Raw genomic sequence first — 20,924 nt, 5'->3', positions numbered from 1 at the left:
CCTCCATAAATGCATGAACCAGTTCCTTATATGCATTCTACCTTTCTCTCTCTCTCTCTCTCTCTCTCTCTCTCTCTCTCTCTCTCTCTCTCTCTCTCTCTCTCCACACACACACACACACACACACACACACACACACACACACACACACTCCCTATTCTTTCTGCTCTTTGGAGAATCCTAATACACCATTGCTTTACACTTTCCCTACTAATGTACATCAATATTTCTCATAATGCTGCCAACAATACCTTTGTCACCTCTATCCTTGACCAACCACTAGGACACACCTGGAAGTGGCAGCCTTATTCATCTTAAAAGACAGTTCTAGGCATTTCTGCCCTTGTGGGACTTGCCTGCTCTGTTCCATGAGAAGTGCACTCTACACTCTCATCTTCTGAAGTTTACACATTGTCTATAAACAGTACTTGCTTGGCAGCCAAGTTCCTGTAAGTTTGTCTTTGGTTTAATCCTTTATTTATATTTCTATAAATTTGTGTCTTTTCCTCAAATGAATTCACTAACTCTCTGGGAATAAACTGCTCTGCTGCTCTGCTTTGTACTCCAGAACAGCGGTTCTTAACTGGGATGATATTGAGAGAGACAGAGAGAGAGAGAGAGAGAGAGAGAGAGAGAGAGAGAGAGAGAGAGAGAGAGAGAGAGAGAGAATTTTTTTTTAATATTTATTTTTCAGTTTTCGGTGGACACAACATCTTTATTTTATTTTATGTGGTGCTGAGGATTGAACCCAGCACCCTGTGCATGCCAGGCGAGCACATTACTGCTTGAGCCACATCCCCAGCCCAATGCACCATCTTCTTTGGCTGGTGGCAGAAGAGGAAGTCGGAAAGATTCAAATCACGAGACATACCACTGCTGGTTTGCAGATTGAGGAAGCCATTGAGAAGAAATGTGGGGCTTCCAGGAGCAGAGAGTGGCCCCCAACTAACAGCCAGTAAGGAAATGAAGACCGCAGTCCAATGGCAAGGAATTGAATTCTACTAATAACCCGAGCTAGCTCAGAAGGGGATTCTTGTCCAGAGCATCCAGATAAAGGCATGGTCATCACCTTGATTTTGACCTTTGAGAACAGAGCAGAGAATCTAATCAAGGCTTCCTGGAATTCTGATTCATAGAACTGTGGATTAATAATGGGTGTTGGTTTAAGCTGCTCTACTAGTGGCAAAGTTGAAAACTACAACAGAAAACCAACATGGAGCCCAGCCCCTGGTTTATCCACAAGAAGCTTCTGTTTTATCTGCTTAATATATTTGATGAAAAAAAATTGAGCTACCAAGTTCGTTCTTGAGAAGTGATGATGTAGCCTGCATGGTGTTGCCACTGGGTTTTCGGCAACAGAGAGATGGAGGTTTGGGCTCTGCTTTGCCATGTACTACCTATGGGACTCTTGACTTCTGGGAGTCCCAGTCTTCTCATTTTAAATAAAGAGACAAAACTCCTCACCTGATAAGGTCAGGATAAGGACTGAATCCTTATAAATGCTTAGCCTAGAGCATGGCTCAAATAACATGCTCAATAAATGCCGTGTCTTAGTGGGAATCAGGGACTATCATGAGCTCTATTGGAATGCAGGGATGAACAACTAAAGTTTAACATCTTAGAAAGGTTCTGAACATCTCCTTGCTTTTGGTTGTTGTGCTGTCTTTCAAAGCTCGAATGCATGAGGGTGAAATATGCTGGCCTGTTGGAGGTGAAGTGACGCATCGGAAGGATGAGTAGACATTTCAAGGACTTTTCTTACCATCCCCACTTTCTTATTTTGCTTCACACGCATCATTTATGTCTTTTGACAACAGTTTTTCAAAATCCTCTATGACAAACTGAAAGCCTACAGGACTTCAGGACCATAATAATATTGAACATTTAATTTGTATCCAGGCTTATTTCAAGTCATTGACAGTGTGAGCTCTTTGAACCTCTTGTGAGCTCTGTGTGGTAGGTCCTGCCATCTCTGTTAGGCAAATAAGAGAGGCAGGGCCAGAATTTAAATCCAGACAGCCTGGCTCCAGGACCTCAAACACCAGGCATTAATGTTATGGAGAAGCGCACAATGGGGAGGCAGTGTGCCCAGAGCAGCCAAGGTAAGAAGAATTCTGGCTCTTGTAGCAAGAAGAAGAGCTCTGAAGTTGATCAAGTGGATGTTGCACCCACTGTAATTTTTTTTTTTTTCCACAAGGGAGTCAATTTTCCAGGATGTTTAAAACAGTAAGCAAGAGATACCCCATTGTCCCCAAGCAATCCATCTGGACCCAAGTCTCAGCTGTGCTACTCACTGGCTACACACACCTGGGAAAGGCAGGGACCCCTGGGATGTTAGACACCTCCTACAACAAAGGGCAGAATCAGCTCTGCTCGGCCTCCTACGTAGAGCACTAAAGAAAGCAACCCATGCAGACCTGCTTTAGAACACACAGAATACACGAGTGGCAGTAATCACGCCATCACTCTCTTAGCCCAAATTCTGGACCTGATTGTAGCTGATCCTTAGCATCTCTCTTAAAAATTTGGATATTATCGTCTTCTGAGGGTTTTGAGAAGGGTGAACTCCAGATAGGGCTGCTGGTGAGATGTCTGAGGTCCTGTCATGGACCTTGATTCTCTTAATCCATTAGAGACCTTCTCACTCTCACAAGCACTTTAAACAGATCAGCCTGCTTGGGCTGCATCTCTCTTCTTGATCCCCAGATTCAGAGCCTGCAATTTAAAGACACGATCTCCAAGGACGTTGTGGTGATGCAGGACAAAGTCCCTCTTGGGAGCCACCCCTGGCTCCCAAGCTGACCCGGGGAAGCTATTGGCAAAGTGTTATTTGGAAATGCCTGTGTCCTGTATGAAGATATGAGATAACTAAGAGCAAGATACATTTGCCAAGTTTCTCCGCAGTAACTGAGTCCTTCAGCGTCACAGAGCTGAAGGCTGTAGCCAGAGTAACCAACTTCCAAACTCTGATGAGATTTCACTTCAAATCACCGTACTTGTCTCATGTCTAGTGTCAGCAAAAGGCCTGAGCCAGAGTTACCCAGCAACCAGGAAGGCACAGCTCAGGGAGAGAGTGCCTGGATACTCAGGATGAGTGTCTGCAAGGTGGAGGACTCCGACTCGATTTCCATCACAAAGTCCAGTGTTAGCTGTCCGGGTGCTCAGGAGCTGGTCTATTCAGACAGACCCTTCCTGTGTGAATTTTACAAGTATAAGGACATAATAATACACGGAAACAAATCAGACATCAGGCATTTATTCTCTTCCACTTCCTTTCCCTCCATTCCATTTTATGGAATTCTGTGCGATTGTGTTTAATTCCTTGTCTTTCTCTTACATCCCGTGCAATTCCATTGGAACTTATGACTTGTTATTCTATGTTGTTTTAATCTAGTCCAGCCCAGCCCAGCCCATTCTAGTCATATAGAATTATTATTGCTTAAAGCAAAGAATTTTGCTAGATGCTACAAAGAAAGTTTGTGATGTGTGTGTGTGTGTGTGTGTATGTGTATGTGTGTGTGTGTGTGTGTGTGTGTGTGTGTGTGTGTGTATGTGCACACAGACACCTGCATATGTGTTTTTAGGAGTAGTTTTCAGGATATCATTATCATTAGCAGGAATTCTGCATTTTTTGCACCCTCTCTCAGAATACTCAGGAGGGAATCTTGGGTGAATTTGAAATATTAAAAAATAAAGGAACTCGCATATTAGATATTAATAAAACAAAAATGTATTAAATCTGAGGCCAAAGGTAAAAACAAAAGAAAACAAAACGAAACTGCTGCCATGCATCACCCTGTGCCATTCTGGTGACCAGGTGGACTACAAGCAGAAGGGTGCAAAAAAGAAGCCCCAGAGCAAACCCCTGTGGCCATGAGGATGAGCTGTGGACAAGGCCAGTGTGGCAGGCACTGGCTGGCATGGTCTCAACACAGCCACTTTGTGCCCAGCTGGCTGTGATGGTCTCACACTTTTTTTAAAAAAAATATTTTTTGGTTGTAGTTGGACACAATCCTTTATTTAATTTATTTATATGTGGTGCTGAGGATCGAACCCAGGGCCTCACATGTGGGAGGTGAGCACTCTACCGCTGAGCCCCAGCCCCAGCCCCTCACACTCTGTTTGGAAGCAGCAGTGAGAACTTCTCTTTCTCGGAATGTCCGCCGGCCTTTCACTCTTCCTGGGTGAGATCTGGTGAACCTCCGCATGCTGAGCATTATCCTGGTCACTTAGGAAGAGGGGGTTGTGTCTTTCTAGGCTCCTGAGTGCAGATAACAGTGTTCGTCTTGAGATTAAAGCTAAAGATTAAAGCTAAAGAAGGGTACTGGGAAGCATTTCCACAAAGACTAGGAAACTGGGAAGGATCAGAAGAAGCTGGCTGCAGCCAGGATCCTAGCTGAGCTCATCCCCACACCAGTCCCTCGATGCCTCCGCTTCTTCTGCCTCTGAGCATGGGAGCTTTAGCTTTCCCCACTGTTCCACTGGACCTGGTTACTGGATACTTCCCTACCTGCCGTAGGGAAACTGAACATGGGTGTGGGCCCACCTGCCAATCAGCAGTCATTTCCCGCTCTTCCTAACCTGTCACTCTAGCTCTGGATTCAAATTCCCAGTGAAGGCACATTTGATTGGTTGAGCTTAAGCCACAAGGCTACTCTAGTTACTAGGGGATCTGAGAAAGCCAACAGCTGCAGTGGGGAGACCCACCAAACAGAGAAAGCCTCTAGCCACAGAACGGGGGTGCTAAAGCAGCTGAGCCATTAATTGTTTAGAATCAACTTTATGGACCCCAAAACGTCCAAAGGCAAAGGAGAAAAGTCTTTTAGCAATGAAGCCAAACCAGTTGTGCTTAAGAACTCATCCTCAAGAAGGGAATGAAACAGTCTCAGCTAAATTCCGTGTACCTCTAGCTTTAGAAAAGCATGATATGCTGGAATAGAGAAAGATGAAAGAACAGGGTTCTTACCAAGTTGTCTCCCTTTCTTGCTGATTTGGAATACATTATCTAATTTCTTTATAAGGATGTACCTGTCAGATTGAGTTTAAAAAAAATCTTGGCAATTCAGTTAAATTTGAATTCCAGGTATGAAGCAATTATGTCCCAATTTTCATAAGACACACCCATATCAGCAATTATTTGTTGTTCGTCTAAAATCCAAATGCAACTGGGCATTCTATATTATTTCTAGCAACTTTGTTTGGAAGAGACTTAATTCTGGGGTTGCTCAGAGGCCCCAGGCCTGGGAAGCTGATCTTAGCTTCCTATAGACTCTCAGCAAACAGGGAAATGTGCTGGACTTGTTTTTCACTGGCTACTTGCACCCAATGGGCAGGCAAGTCTAAGACTAGAAATGAAGAGTCAAACAGGAGACACAGAGGTGCAGAGAGGAGGTACAGGGAGATCTTCAATCAGTTGACTGGCTGGTATCAGCAAAATTAATGCAAAAAACCCAAACCCACTAATTGTCAGGGCTGATATTAGCTGTGCCTTATAGAGTCAGAACCTTTCTTTAGATTTTTTTTTTATATTTTATGCATATCATGGATATTTTGCATTATTGTTACTTTAAAAATGTTGCATTAAAATGTTTACTTGCTCATTGAGTTTTCTCATGTCCTCTTAAATTTTAAACTCTTGTCCTGGTCCTGCTAGTTGAACTTCACAGAGTCCTATTCTGCCAGGGGATAATGTCCAGTGGTGTGTGTCTTGAGGGGTGAGCTGTTACCTAAATAGCGTACTTCTATCTCAGAGAGTGCATTTGAACTCCTACTTTGTCAAAATCTCTGAGAATTTCTTAATCCTTTGTCATCATCTCTTCTATCTGTTGGCATCTCTGCATCAATCCCATCTCTGTTGCACCGTGATATCACGTACCTCCTTACCTTCATTTCCTATGAGCGACCCAAGGAGAAAAGTAGTTCCTACCTCTCAAAGTTACCGTTCAGGATTTGATGGGAGTACTACACCAACCACATAGTCCCCATTCCTGATAAGTGGAAACCACAGTAAGTGTTATAGTGTAATTAGCATTTATCTAATTTGATGCTCCAAATAACTGTGACATGGGCACTATTTTAATCCTCATTTCACAGATTATAGAATGGGACACAGACTGAGAGAGTGGTTTGTGCACTGTTACTCAACTGGTGGGTGGTGTAGAAGCCAGCTTCCTTCCCAAGAGACTCTACATACCAAGACCTTGGATAGGATGGGAGACTTAATATGGGGTGTGGAAGCTTCTAGAATTCTCTGGAATCTAAGGTGTGATATTTTTCTTCCTGGCTGCACACTGGCCCCTGATATGTGGAGTAGTTCTACTTTCATTCGATTTATAGCATGTTAATATGCCAATACTTTCTGATTGACCTTTCTGATTTGAAGTATGCATTTGAAGATCTAATGTCAAGCCCAAGTAAGTATTAATTTAACTAGTTTTATTAAGCTTCAAATATGGAATTATAGTTATGGTGGAAGAAAACAGTACCTCTTTGTTGCATTTTAGAAATACTATGTTGCGGTGTAGGGAAAAATGAATGGAATTTATCAGAGCTTTATCTTTCAATAACATTTTGGTGTGCATGTGGGGGGTGTCAGTGAGAGGGGTCTTCCAGCTGGCCGCTGAACGCTTCCTGGGAAGGTCTGTGGCTAGACCCAAAGTGTTTGAAGGATTACCTGGAGAGCATTGGTGTCTCCAAGGACTTGAGGACATTTTAAGGGTTAAAGCCCATGACTCCTTTATTAGTAACGGTTAGACCAAGTTTATTAGCAGTGCAGATCCCATGGTCATTAAGATGAATTAGAGTTTATATTTGAAAGCTGGAAGCCACCAACATTCAAGATCAGACTATAAAGTGAATAAAGACAATACCTCTTTTCAGGTTTGTCAAACTCATCTTTCAAGGCGGCTGCACTGTGTGCCTGGGCATCTTCTGGTTTGCTTCACCTCTGAGAGTCAGTTATCCTGGACATAAAATGTGTTCCCAAGAGGCAGTCGGTGCCAGTGTAGGTCACAGGCTTCACAGAGAACCGAGTGAATGTCAGCCCCCCGCTTCCAGCCAGGAGCACGTGTTGGGTGGACACTCAGAGCTGGGGCACTTGGGCAGTAGTGGTGACCCCTCCAGGCTGTTCTTGAAAGAGTTAGATGATGTGATAAATGGACAGCGCTCGGGGCCACGCCTCATCAATGTTAAGTGGTCAAAAAATGCAGGTTGTTGATTGGGAGAAAGGGATAATAGAGTGCTCTTAGGGGCCTGTTGGGGGTTGACTGAGATGCCTGGAAAGGATTTAGGTCACCATGTGCCACACAGTCAACTCTCGATAATTGTCCATAATCGACATCATCTTTTTTTTGTGTTTATATGTTGTTTGTAAAATGTGTAGTTATAAAGACTAACCGAGATGATGTGTGGGAAGCGTTTATCTCTGTGTCCCATCTAGAGTGAGAAACAGTAAGTGGAGAATTCTTAAGGTCAAGAATGGCATTTTAAAACCAGTTTTATCCCCAGCTCTCACCCAAGGCTTGGCATGCACCCGGGGTCTGATGAATATTTTGTAAATGAATGAATGATTATATTATTAATTAGGTTCTATTCTACTGTAGATGAAAAAGGAGATCCTGGACAAAAGTCTGGTCTCCTTTAGAATCTGATGATGCCTGAAAAATGGGAAATAAAATAGACTCGAAAAGACAGGATGTTCCCAAACTGTGAGATCATCGTCATAATCCCCTACATTAGAAAGGTCTTTATGGTTCACAAAGAACTTTCACATCCATTATGTCATTCGACAGAAAAAAATAAAAACCAGGCAAGAAATGTCCTCAGGGTCAGCCCGGACACAGAGTCAATCTCTTACAAATGATTGAAAACGCACTTTGTCAGGCTGCGGATATTGCCTATAGAAAACTTCAGGCCCCGCCATGCTACCCAGCTTGATTTAGCTTAAAGAAACCTTCTGTGACCTTATAAACAAACACGGCCCAGTGGGGAACTAAGTGGAATTTCAGAATTTTGAAGATGAGCTGAGAGAATTTGCTCAGAAATTGGACATATTAAAACAATCTCTACCAAAGGAGTGAAAACAATAAAGAGATTGACTTGGAAGAGGACCGAAAGGCCAGGGCCACTTACTGGCAAGCAGAGAGCGCCTTACTCATTATGGCTGCTGACTGCGCTGCGGTCGTGTTTGGGGACATTGCAATCTCGAGTGGGCTCGTAATGACGTGCATCCGCACATATGTATGGGAGGCCTCACGTTCACTCTGACTGCTCCTGCAAGGAGCCTCTTGTCCTTAGAGTGCCCTGTCAGGATGGGGCGCAGCAAGGCTGGTGGAGACATTTTTATGCATATAAACATGGCCTTTAATGCCCATCCTCTGATGTAATGCTTGTTTTCCATGTGTGTTGGGTGCATGTGTTTTGACCTTACATCAGGAGTGCGGGGGTTGGCCAGTTGATTAACCAAATGAGATATTGAAAGACAGAGACTAGGGCTGTGTTGGGCAAGGTCCCAGCAACAAAGAGGTAGCTCCAATGGAGATTCCTATGGTTCAAGAGGAAGGATTTTATGGACCAAGATTTGGGCTTTGCCCTCTGGCTGATGTTAAGGTTATGAAAATGAATGAGTGAGGTCCTAAGAAGAGCCCTAATCAGAAGCCGTTTCAACCCCTAGGGTGCACGTAACGCTAGGGGAACACAGTGGGGTCTGGATATGAGGAGGGACACTTGGAAAAATCTGTGGTCACGGAGAGACTAGGTGCTGCTGAAGACATGGAGAAGCATAGAGAAGTGCTTCAGCCTCTCTGGTCCCACCCCTGACCTCCTGCAGGTACCTCCGGTGGGTGAGACCCAGCTGGATGCTAACAGGCCAGGCAACCTGAGATGCCGTCTGCCTGGGCTCCCAGGGCACGGAACGGGGCAAGGCAGTGTGAAGGCTGAGTCTGGGTGGGGGTGGAGTAGAGGTGAATGAGCCCAAGCGCCACACAGTTTGGTGGCCGACTCCCTTCCTGAAGCCTTGCGTTGATGTCACACCTTCCTTTTCTACTTGTGTCCCCTGGGAATGGTTTTCCTAGTGTGTGAGAGTGGCTTTTCCTTCTCTTTCCAGCTGTGTTAAGAACTCCTAGAGGGCTGGGTGAGGTGGCACATACTGTAATCCCAGGGGCCTGGGAGGCTAAGGCGGGAGATTCCCAACTTCAAAGCCAGCCTCTGAGCAAAAGCCAGGCACTAAGCAACTCAGCGAGACCCTGACTCAAAATAAAATACAAAATAGGGCTGGGGATGTGGCTCAGTGGTGAAGTGCCCTCAAGTTCAATCCCTAGTACCTCCCTCCCCCAAAAAAGAACTCCTAGAGGGCAGGAATAAGACCTTATTTGTACTTGGATGCTTAACCTGGTACCTAAGGAATATATATCAAATGACAGAAGAACTTGGGAGACCGTTTGTTGGAGTTCATGAAAAGGCTCATGGTACCCAGCAAACTTTTTGTGCAAAAGTCTAGGCTTTTACAGAACAGTCTTTTATGACATTTTAGTCTTTGCAGGTCATCACATCTTTGTCACACCTACTGTGCCATGATAGGATAAAACCCCTACAGAGCCTATGGAAATGAACGAATTCAGTGGTATGCCCACAGGACTTTGTTTACAAAAATAGGTGTGTGTCTATGTGTGTGGGGGTCATAGGTCATCACTATGGACACCTGACCCAAACCCTCAAAATTATCAGATGATGTTTATGTTGAATCCAGAAATCATTCAGTTTTTGGGTAGCAGCAGACAACAGTAGCCATAGCCTCATTAAATCTTTTTGATAATGGCCTACCCCCACTTTGTTTCTGCCCCAGTGTCCTGCAAGCTGAAGCAAACACCCCGATGCAAGCTTAGCAAACCCGGGGGTGAACTTTGGTGCAAGCCTTTAGCAAGCCCGGATGAGAACATAAGTAATTCAATTTAATGCATAAAGGATTCAAGCCCATCCCAGTAGTATATGTGCCCAGGCACAAGTGTAGGTGTTACACTGTTTGTCCTGGAAAAAAAGGGCCACGTGAGAATGATGTGTGGATCCGATGGGCACAGACCAAAGGCAGCCCTCCGTCTCAGCTCAGATGGATGTGAGCCCCGGTCAAAACCTGGGATAATTCCAGATGGGGGCAGAATGAAGGGCCGTCTCCTTGGTGGACATAAGCAAAGCTGCCCAAATGAGAACTGAGCCCATCTTTTCAGAGCTCTTTATGTAGCAAGGGTTTAGCCGCCATTGCTTGCTTTTGGCAGAAACTCAAAGGCAGGCAGGGAATTGGGAGAGCTGCATCCGGCAGACTCACAGAGGCAGGCCATCCTGTGACATTGGATGGGGGGCATATTTGGCTTTGTTTGGCAGCCTTGAGCTGGATGTCAGGTAAAATTTGAGGAGTCTGGTGTTTATGACCAAGTCCTACCTGTTGGGGGGGATTGCTGTGGAGGTTGTATGGCCTGGTTTTTGTCTTTCCTGTTGGTCTCTCACATTGTACGTGTTACTGCCGACTCTGTCTTGGCTTTGCCATCTGCTGATGTAAGTTGGTCTTCACCAACTTACACAGGCCACCATGACCTTTCCAGGCCTCGGCTTCCACTCCTGCAGCCAACCCAGTGGAAGAGCAAGTGACTCAAAATGAGTCTGTAGCTGCTCGGTCATCACAACACCAACTGGATATCAATGGGAGAATGCTTCTCTGATTCTCTGTAAAACTCATCTTTCAGCCAGCCCTTTCATATAAAATATCAAATTCTTTCCTTAATGGCCCATAAGCCCCTTTCAATTCCTTTCTAGACTTCTTCTCAAGGTAGACCCAACCAGATTATGGGTACCCTCCAGTTACGACTTAACTGGCACGACACTTTTCTCATTATAATTGCCTTACCCTAAGATGTACTGTAGATCCCTTTTCTCTGCAGTTTGACTTTCCAAGGTTTCTGTTACTTGGGTCTAAAAACATTAAATGGAAAATTACAGAAATAACAATTCATAAATTTAAGATTGTGTGCTCTTCTTGTGTGTATTAAATCTCATGCCATCTCACTCATGTGGTGCATGAGTCATCCAGTTGTTCAGCGTATCCATGTTGTATATGCTATCTACCCACTAGTCACTTACTGGCTATCTTGTTATCAGATCCACTGTCACGGAGCTCAGTGCTTGTGTTCAAGTAACCCTTACTTTGGTTAATAGTAGTCTCAAAGTACAAGAGTGTTATAGGTTTCTCTCCAATGTTTACTTAAAGGATTTCATACTCTTTTGAAAGCCTATTTTCTCTTCTTGTTTTATTATTCTTCACTGCAAGGTTCATTTTTTCTGTCCTCAACATCTGACTGAATTGTACAGTTGTCATGAATTTGCTAAACTACTGGATGCCTTTCTTTTCTGCTAAAACATAGAATGCTCTGAATTTCCTTTGTGATCAGTGCTTCCCTCTCAATAGAAACTGCCTTCTCTGCTCTTAAGCAGACAAGCCCTGCAGGCGGTTCATTTTTGTGTGTGCCTTTGCTCACCTGAGTAAAGTGATAAAATTCTTTTTCATAGGCTTGCAGATCCCTGGAGTCGGAAGGGATCTTTGAGGCCAGGAAGACTAATGCTCTACAAATGTGGTGCCTAGTCCCCCGGGAGCATGCAGGATGATGTGAGCCAAGCATTATAAGTAATTTTAGTTGTTATGTATTTACTGCAGTCTTCTTGGAGAAGAATTCAACTGGTACATTAAACCACATGTGTTCAACAGTATTAGTGTTTAAGATGAGGCTGAAGCAGATGGAAACTTGGAAATGCATTTAGTAAGTATGAATGACAGGTGCCACCAAGTGATACCTAGAAGTGACAAAGGTCAGGAAAGCAGAAGTTTTGGGAGCCCTGATGTGCTCTCATCTGCTCAGCGCTACACTGAGGAAACTGAGACCCTGAGAAAGAAAGGTGTTTAAGGCATCAGCTCCACAGAAGCAGGATTAGGTTCTGATTAAGACTTCCCAGGGTTGGGGTATAACACTTGCCTGTACAAGTGAGGCCCTGGGTTTGATCCCAAGCACTGTTTAAAAAAAAAAGGAAAGTCTTCCAAGCTTGATCCCCGATGCTCTTTCATTCATTTCCAAAGATTTTTGTCTTAAGATACCTGAAGATAGGTGCCTTTTAAAGTCAAAAGGTTCATTAGGGTCACGGTTTTGGTGGCAGGAGGGTCCAAACAGCGTGGTTCTGACATCTCAGTGCAGTCCTTCTGGATGCATCATAGCCCAGCAGGAAAACAAAAGGGAGAACTAGCTGCATGCACAAGGGTCACCCGGACGGAGGGCCTTGCTCCATTCCAGCCTACCCCAAGAGACCAGCAGTAATCCACTCGTGACCTAGTTCCCTCCACCAGGCCACACCTGTGAAAGTTTGCCCACACTGGGGACCCAGCCTCTAGCATGTGCACCTGGGGGGGACACACTGAAACCATACGTGAACCACGGCAGCACTTCCAGGCCACTGAGTTCCTCCCGAGGACAGGCGCCATGATCGAGTTCCTTGGGGATGACTTTCGGAAGTTGGACAGGAGCCTATTCTAACCTCATGGTGAATTAGCTGAAGCACTTCAAGAACCTCATTTTCAAAGACGAGAATTGGTCGTTTATCGGATCTTGAACAATCGAAAACTTCACTGGATAACGAGGTAAATGAATGCATCGCCCATTCACCAGAGTGACGGCCCGCCCGCCGCCGGCTGCTCCGGTAATGGGAGATTCCGGGTGCAGCTCATGGGTTAGTATAGTTTTTTATTGTAAAAGCAAACTAAATTAAACTGATAGTTTTAATTAAATTTGTATTGGCTGTGATTTTACTCAGTTTTAAAGGCCACTTGAGACACTAGTGTTGCACTTAAAATCTAGTGTTGTAATTAGTGACATCTACATTTATTATAATGGTTACTGCACTTTATTGAATTTATTCAGGAGCCAACAAAGGCTCTGCGTCTAAAGGGCTTGTGTGCTGGGGTCGGTCGGCTTGGGAAGAGCGTCTTCTCTCTGTAGGGATGTCAGGTGAGGCTGCTCATCTCCAAGGGTTCGTGGTCAGCCATTTAGCCTCACGCTAGCACCTTGGCTGCTCACACCAGCACTGTCCCTGAACACTGCAATGATGCTTTCACTGAACTATTTTTCTGGAAAAATCTAAATTTTGTGCTTGTGTCAGCATCCCTCAGCCTCCGCATACCTCTGGAGCTCCGGGTCCCTGTCGCATGTTTGTGTCCTCTTCAAATTCACATGGAAAGCCTAACCCTAGTGGGATAGCATTAGGTAGAGCCTCTGGGAGGTGACTGGGTTTAGATGAGGTCTTGAGGGTGGAGCCTCTGATATGGGACTAGTGTCCTTATAAGAAAAGACAGAGACTAGAGCTCTCTGCCCTTGAGGGCACCGCCAGGAGGTCCCTGTCTGCAAACCAGGAGGAGGCCTTCTCCAGCAGCCGGTCCGCCTGGCTTGCGCTTCCTGGCTGGCTTGTACCTCCCAAATGTGAGGGTCCATTCCTGCCGCTGAGGCTGTCTAGTATTTCCCCGTTCCACGAGTTTAGATTCGAGCCACCTAAACTCACAGGCACCACTGATCATCCACTCCCCCTCCAGCCCACCCCATCCTAGGAGAATGAGGGGGAGACTGAAAGTTCCCATCTTCTTATTCCTGGTTGGTCTTTCTGGTGACTGTGCCCCATCCAGGAGACCCTTTTACCCATAAAATTCCCAAGGATTGAAGCATTCTGTGTCAGTAACCAGGTCAAAGGGCAAATATGGGAACCAGGTTCACCTAGCAATCCTGCTGCTTGAGAAACCACAAGGGCTGTGGAAGCCCAGTGCGGGAACTGGGCAAAGACCAAATATAGGTTTCTTATTGTGTCCCAATACCACGGTAAATGCCTGGGCACAATTTCATTTTGGGAAACGCTAAAGTGAAGCATTAAGTCAGCCTCCTGGAATCCTCAAAAAGATCAACTGATCAGCAGGAATGGGGTGTCCTCTCAGAGGGTCACCCTGTCCTATGCATGGCGGGGAGGGCCAATTAGGGCAGCCTCTTACAAATTGTTTGGTGTGAGTAGATTGAAGTGAGGATTACGTTTTTGATTAAAAATTAATGTATACTTATAAAATAATACAAAGATATATAACATAAAAGTGAATTACCTTTAGTCCATTTAACTCCCTCCTCAGAGGCAAACAGTTCACTGGCAAGTTATCCTTCCGGATCTTTGCCTCCTTATTTGTTTATTTATTCATTTATATATTAAGTAATTTTTTTTTAGTTGCAGATGGACCCAATACCTTTGTTTTATTTATTTTTATGAAGGATCAAACCCAGTGCCTCGTACCTGTGAGGCAAGTGCTCTGCCATCGCCACACTCCCAGCCCCTGCCTCCTTATTTAGAAGGATACATGCAGGCGGGCACTCTCCTATCGTTACTTTTTGCTGGAGGGTCTAAGAGATTCTCTCTCCTGTCTTTTTACGCTCTGGAGTGACTCCTTTTGTGTAACTTCCCATTCTTGTTTTGTGGATAGAAATACTTGGCTAGCATCTTTAAAGATAATGTTTAGGGTTATTAATTATTATTTAGGGAGAGCATTGGTTAGCTTTTTGTCACTGTGACAAATTCCTGACAAAACAACCTAGAGGAGGAAAGGTTTACTTGGAGCTCACATTTCAGAGGTTCAGTCGCTGCTTGGCTGACTCTACTGCTCTGGGTCCAGGAAACAGAATATAATGGCGCCAGAGCATGCGGGCAAAGCTGCTCAACTCTTGACAGCTGTGAAATAGAGAGAGACAGAAAGACAGAGAGACAGACACCAGGGACAGATATGGTCCAAGGCCACTCTCCCCCTGCCCAGTGTCCTCCTTCCTCCAGCTGTGCCCCACCTGCCTATAGTTACCACACATTTGTCTATTCAAATTATTAATCCATCAAATAGATTAGTCCACTAACGAGGTCACACTGATAACCCATCTTTCCACCTCTGAGCATTGCTGCATTGCCTAACACATGAGCTTTTTGAGGGACACTTTATTTCCAAACCATCACAAGGTTGTACCATCTCTGTTCTCTCTTGTCGTATTTCCTGTGGTTTATCTTGATCTTCCTCTGGCATGCTGTAGGCATTTCCCAAACACCGGCCGATTCCTATGCTTTCATATGTAAGAATAAGGCAATAAGAAGGCCAAGTGGAAACTCTGGACCTGGCAGAGGTGGTTGGTTGGCAGCTCTCTCCTTGGATTCCATCTGGGCATTTCACTTTGGGAGCCCCTCGTTTTCTGCACTCATTCAATTTCTCCATAGGAGAGTCTGAGCTGTTTCTCCTGTGGCTATTTTTACTGCAGGTAAACACTCGCTTTTACAGCATTCGGAACATGCAGGAAGTGAGGTTGACCATTTCATGTGCAGAAGTTCAGTTAACCCTACTTTCTTCCTGTTTTTGTCTGTGTGTTGTTGTTTATGAGTGCCAGGTCCTGTGGGTTTTCTTCTTTTAGGACTGAATGGTCAGAAGTTAGAATTTTTCTGGGGTGTGACGCATGTGTTTACTTAATGCACTAAATTTCAAACAAGTTGACTGTTATAAGGAATGAGTCCCAGGAAAACAAACGTGGGCATTTCAGTGGCAACCAAGACTTGGCACACTTCTGAATTAATCAGATGAATTTTGGGTTTGAGCCTGGAGGAAATGTGTTTGTAAAGAATGGTGAACTTGGGGCTGGGGCTGGGGCTCAGTGGTAGAATGCTGCTTCACACATGTGAGGCACTGGGTTCAATCCTCAGCACCACAGAAAAACATATAAACAAAATAAAGTTATTGTGCCCATTTACGACTAAACAAAATATTTTAGAAAAAGAAGAATGTTGAACTTTGATCAAACTGAAGTGAATCTGAATCTTTTGCATCTCTTTCTTCCAATTCAGACTCATTGACTTGGAATCTATAGATCCTGAGACTACTTAAGAGCAATCAATCAAGCAATCAAACAAAGAGAAAAGACAAATCCCAACCTCAGTGAACATGAATGCAACAGGAAAAAAATCAGGTGTGGTTTCTTTTTAATCGATATAAATTCAATTCCTCTCACTCCTGTTGTCAACGTGGACTTGTGGAGGTTGGAAAACCCAATTTCAGAATCTTGAATTTTGTTCACAAATGCTGTAATTGCCAACAAAATTATTTAGAGATGGAGGAAGCCTTGCTAGTAAGAGGTTAAACACTTGGGCTCTGGTTCAGGTAGACCCGAGTTCTCATTGTTGGCTCGGAGGTGACAGTTGTTCCTGGTCATGGTCTCCTGGTCAGAACGCCTCACATGGTCCTATTGCCACAGGAGACTCTAGGAAATATGGGGCAGCACGTAGAGTAATTGGTGGGCATTAGCTCTCCTTGCCAGAATCTTCATCACTATCAACACACATGAAGAGTTGAGATACGTTGGGTTTAGGTTAAAGAGCCAGGTATTAAGATTAGAACGAAGATAAAAAGTCTGAGGCAGGTTGAGGACTCTAACCACAAAGGCCTTCTATTTTTCTTCTGGTAAAACTTAGGTTCCCAGAGTTTGAGCCAACTTCTCAAGATGTGGCATGAATTAGGAGCAACACTGAATGCTGTTCTTTCTACGGGGCCACCCCGCCTCTCCTCTTCTGGAGGTTTCTGTAGTACCAGTCAACAATTATTTCTATAGCGTTTTCCCTCCAAATTACGGAGTTGTTTATTACCATCTAGCAAGAATTAAGTCTTTCAGTGAAATGTATGAGCACATAAATTCATGGTAATGAGAAGCACTTCTTCCTAGAACCAGGATAGAACATCTGGACCATAAAACATGTATTGGAACCACAGAGACCGTCCCGCATCAGAGTACTTGGGGCTGTGGGAAGGACTTGTGCTGACATCAAGTCGGGCTCCTCTAAGTTCTGAACTGGTGGGTCTTGTCACAGCCACCGTCTTCTAAGCCGGGTACCATTGGTGCGGCACTCCTGAGTGTCCTTCTAGGTTTCCAACTGAACTCCGAGGTATCAGTATAATTAAGCAGGTGGGCACTCTCTTCAGCCTGGAAGGACATTCCATTTGGGTGGGCTAAAAATGGCCACAGACTCTTTGACCCACTTCCCATGGAGAGAAGGTGTCCCCTTGAATGGAGGTACCGGGCTTCTTCAACCAATAAAATACAGTGGAGGTGACATGATGCCTGTTCCCAGACCAGGCGAAGGCAGCTCCCGTTTCCAGTCTCTAAAAACACTTGTTGCAGGAGCCTTAAGCCATCTCGTGGACAGGCTGACCCTGTGGCCAACTTCCCAATCACTCCTGCCAGGGTAGAAGATGTGGGAACGGAGGTGTCACCTTGGCAGTAGATTCCGTGGCCCCAGTTACACTACCTACGACCACAGAGATCAGAGACAAGCTGCCTGGTTAATCTCTTTTTGATTCCGAGTCAAACAAAATGGAACAAAATAAAATGGTTGTTTTAAGCACTGAAATATTGGGGCTTTTTGTTACTCAGCTGTTAGTAACCGGTACGTCTGTGACCTATGGCTCCCGTCTGGTTGCAAGTGTCAATCTCACTTCTTGGGTTTCAATCCCACCTCCAAGACATAGAAACTGGGTGGCCTCAGGCGAATCACTGAAATTCTTTCTGCCTCAGTTTCTTCATCTATAAATTAGTACACTGGAATTACCTCTTCAGGTAGTTGTAAGGACTAAAAGCATTAATTTAGAAAAAGTTTTTAGAGCAGTGCTCAACGAGTATTTATTAAACAGGTTCATTTTTGAAGGCCTACTGTGCCAAGTACTTCTGAGCTCTGGGGATATGCAGGAAAATACTGGCAAAGTGTCTTCCCCTCATGACATTTACCTTCTGGGTGAATGTTCTTATTATCTCCATGTTTTTAAAATGAACAGATAAATGAAGCTTAGAACTCATGGCGTCAAGGGCCTCGTTGGTCTCGGACGACTCAAGATACACCAGCAGGAGGAGTGTTCCCTGTCACAGTTCTGCACGGTCCCCTTTTTATCTGCATGATCTTTGTAGCAGTGGCCAAGTCACTGTAGTGGTGATCCTGGTGATTCACGGTGACGATGGAGACAGCCTTGAAAGGAAAGCAACTGTGGTCAAGTTGAACTTCCCAAGTCGTGTCCTTACTTGTAAAGTGACCAAATATGTTGAAGGGGGTTGGTGGTCCTACCCACCCTTGGTAACTTGTGTGTCCAAAGGAAGGGACAAGAGGTGACCAGGAGGGCCCATAAAGAGTGAGGTAAGAGCAAGTTTTCTGCTGGTGAAGGAAGGGTGTAGAGGCAGGGCTTTCCCCAACCTTAAATCCATATCTGTGGTTCGATTATGCATAAGTGCAGTTTTGTGGACAAAAGGAGAGAATATTTAACAAGTGATTTGGAGAAGACAAGGAAGTGGCTGCCATGGTGGGAGTTACTTGCCTGAAGGTTGCGTGAAGGAGTGTTCCACTAGTCAGACGAACACTTTCAGCAACGGTCTTCTCCCCGTCTCTGTCGAACTCCTACCCTTTATACCAGGGCAAGCTCACCATTGTCATTGGCTCAGATTTCTCCCTTAGAAAACACGGCAGAGAATGACCCAAATCACTGTGAACAGCACCCACAAGACATAGCCTTCGAAGTAGGACTCACGAAGCAGTCCTGAGTGGGGAATCCTAGTTCCTTTACAACTGGGCAGATAGAGGAGAAGCCACAGATAGAGACCTTTAGTAAGGATCTGGATTTAACCTGTGAAGGCCTACTCACAGGAGTTGAGAGAGATCAGCCGTATTTACTGTAAGCTCTTAGTTACAGAGAATGGCTACAAAATAAGGTGTTTTTGTCTAATTGTGTAGGAGTCCTGGAATTGTGTCCAGGTGGGCCCTTGTCATTTTACAACAGACACATATCAAAAGTAGTGTGTGTAGCTGGGCTGTAGCTCAGTGGTAGAGTGCTCGTCTAGCATATGCAAGGCCCTGGTTCCCTCCTCAGCTCTGCTAAGAAAAAAAAAATGCATGTGAAAATAAAAATGGCCTTCTCCATACTGGATCAGTGATGGCCCAGCAATAAGCACTCTGAGTACCTCATTTCCCTTGCTTTCCAACAAGTCCTCTTCTTTCTGCTTTCTGGATTCACCCTTCCTTTTATGGTAATTTCAAATTCCTCTCCTTCTAAATAGTTGTTTCCAAGCACTGCAACAGAATTGAGTGTAATCTTGACGGGATGCATGCCTATCCTCACCAGAGGGCCAAGATTCTATCATCTCTTCCTGAAATGAACTTGTTGCCACGTTAGTCCAAAAGGACCACCGTTGGTCCTGGGGAGCACTTTCAACCAGATGTGGAGCAGGAGGAGTTCTGAGTGCAGTGATTCACCACAGCTGCCACCACTCTGAGGGTAGGAAGGGCTGCGCTTGAATTAAGCTGATTTCGTGAACAGCAATGTCTGTCCCCGAGCCTGGAAATGCCTAGAAATACAGTTTATTTCCCCCCTTCTTCCTGGAATTGGTGGCTCAGAGAACCTCCGTGCAGGAAGGGTGTGGGCCTTGGAGCCTCCCAACTTGAGCTCAAGACCTGCTCTGTTCCCCTCCTCTTTGTGGGTTCGGGAAATCGTTTCACTGTCCTGACCCTCAGTTTCTTCATCTGTACAGTTAGATTGTTAGGGCACCTCAACTGGAAGTTAGGACTGTCCTCTCCTCTCTCATTTTCTCAAGCTGAAACACAGAGGGTCCACTGCTGGGGGATTACCCTGGTTCCAGCTGTCCCTCACCTTGTTGGAATTTTGCTTCCCTCTGGAGATGAACCTTCTTCTCCACCCCAGCTGTTCTTCCCCAGTCACTTGAGATCAACACACAGAGCTTTCCCACCTTATCCGTAGGTGGGTTTTTTTTTTTTTTTGTACACGTGATATCTAGAAGCGATAGATACCATGTGAACACTTCAGAATCTCTCTGTCAATCATGACCTGAGATAAAACCGTGGAATATTTTGTTCAAATGAGTTAACATTGCTTCTCATTGTGTCATACATACCTAGTATTCTTTTCTGAGATATACTTTTGAACACCCTTAACTACAAAAGACGTGAGTATAAATATATTTCCTTAATTTATATTCAAAGCATCACAGTATGATTTTTTTTAGTAATTTAACTTTTAATGATGGGAAAATTCAAACATACAAAATAAGATAGCATAATAAAGCCTCCTGTGCCCAGCACTCAGCTTCAACGGTTACCAGTTGATGGGCAATCTTGCTTCTTCTACATCTTCTACCTCCTCTTTTATGATGGATTATTTTGGGACAAATCCAACACATCTTGTTATTTAATCTATGACTATTTAAAATTTTTTTAGTTGAAAATGGATAAAATATCTATATTTGTTTGTTTATTTTTATGTGGTGCTGAGGATCGAACCCAGTGCCTCACATGTGGGAGGTAAGTGCTCTACCACTGAACTACAATCCCAGCCCCCATTTATGACTATTTTAATGTGTATATTTTTTTTTTGATAAAAGCATCTTGTAAATGTGTAACTACAACTCGGTGATCACACCCAGAAATCTAAAGTAATTTTTAATACATAAACCATTTTAAATGGAGACAAAGAAATGTTTAGCATCTGTGGTTCTTCATGGACCGCCATAGATTGATAAAATAGTGACTTGTAAACCTGAGCAGATGAGAAGAGGCTGGGAAATTCTAAAATCATGAAAAGGGAAAGATGGAAAGTCTGGGGAGTGACCAATGGAATATTTCTGAGTCGGTGGGTGTGGCACATGGTTTGGCCACCCAGCGAAGATTACAGGAGCTAGAAGTTACTCAGGACTTACAGGCACGTTTACCAGATTCCCCTGAACAGCAATCTTTGGCCTCTCACTAATGTATATTGACAGAAGGTGATTTCTCCTAGAGGTGGTAGTGTGAGT

Source organism: Ictidomys tridecemlineatus, chromosome 15 (genome assembly GCF_052094955.1).
Source record: "Ictidomys tridecemlineatus isolate mIctTri1 chromosome 15, mIctTri1.hap1, whole genome shotgun sequence".
Classification (NCBI taxonomy): Eukaryota; Metazoa; Chordata; class Mammalia; order Rodentia; family Sciuridae; genus Ictidomys; species Ictidomys tridecemlineatus.
This window is presented reverse-complemented; position numbering follows the sequence as displayed.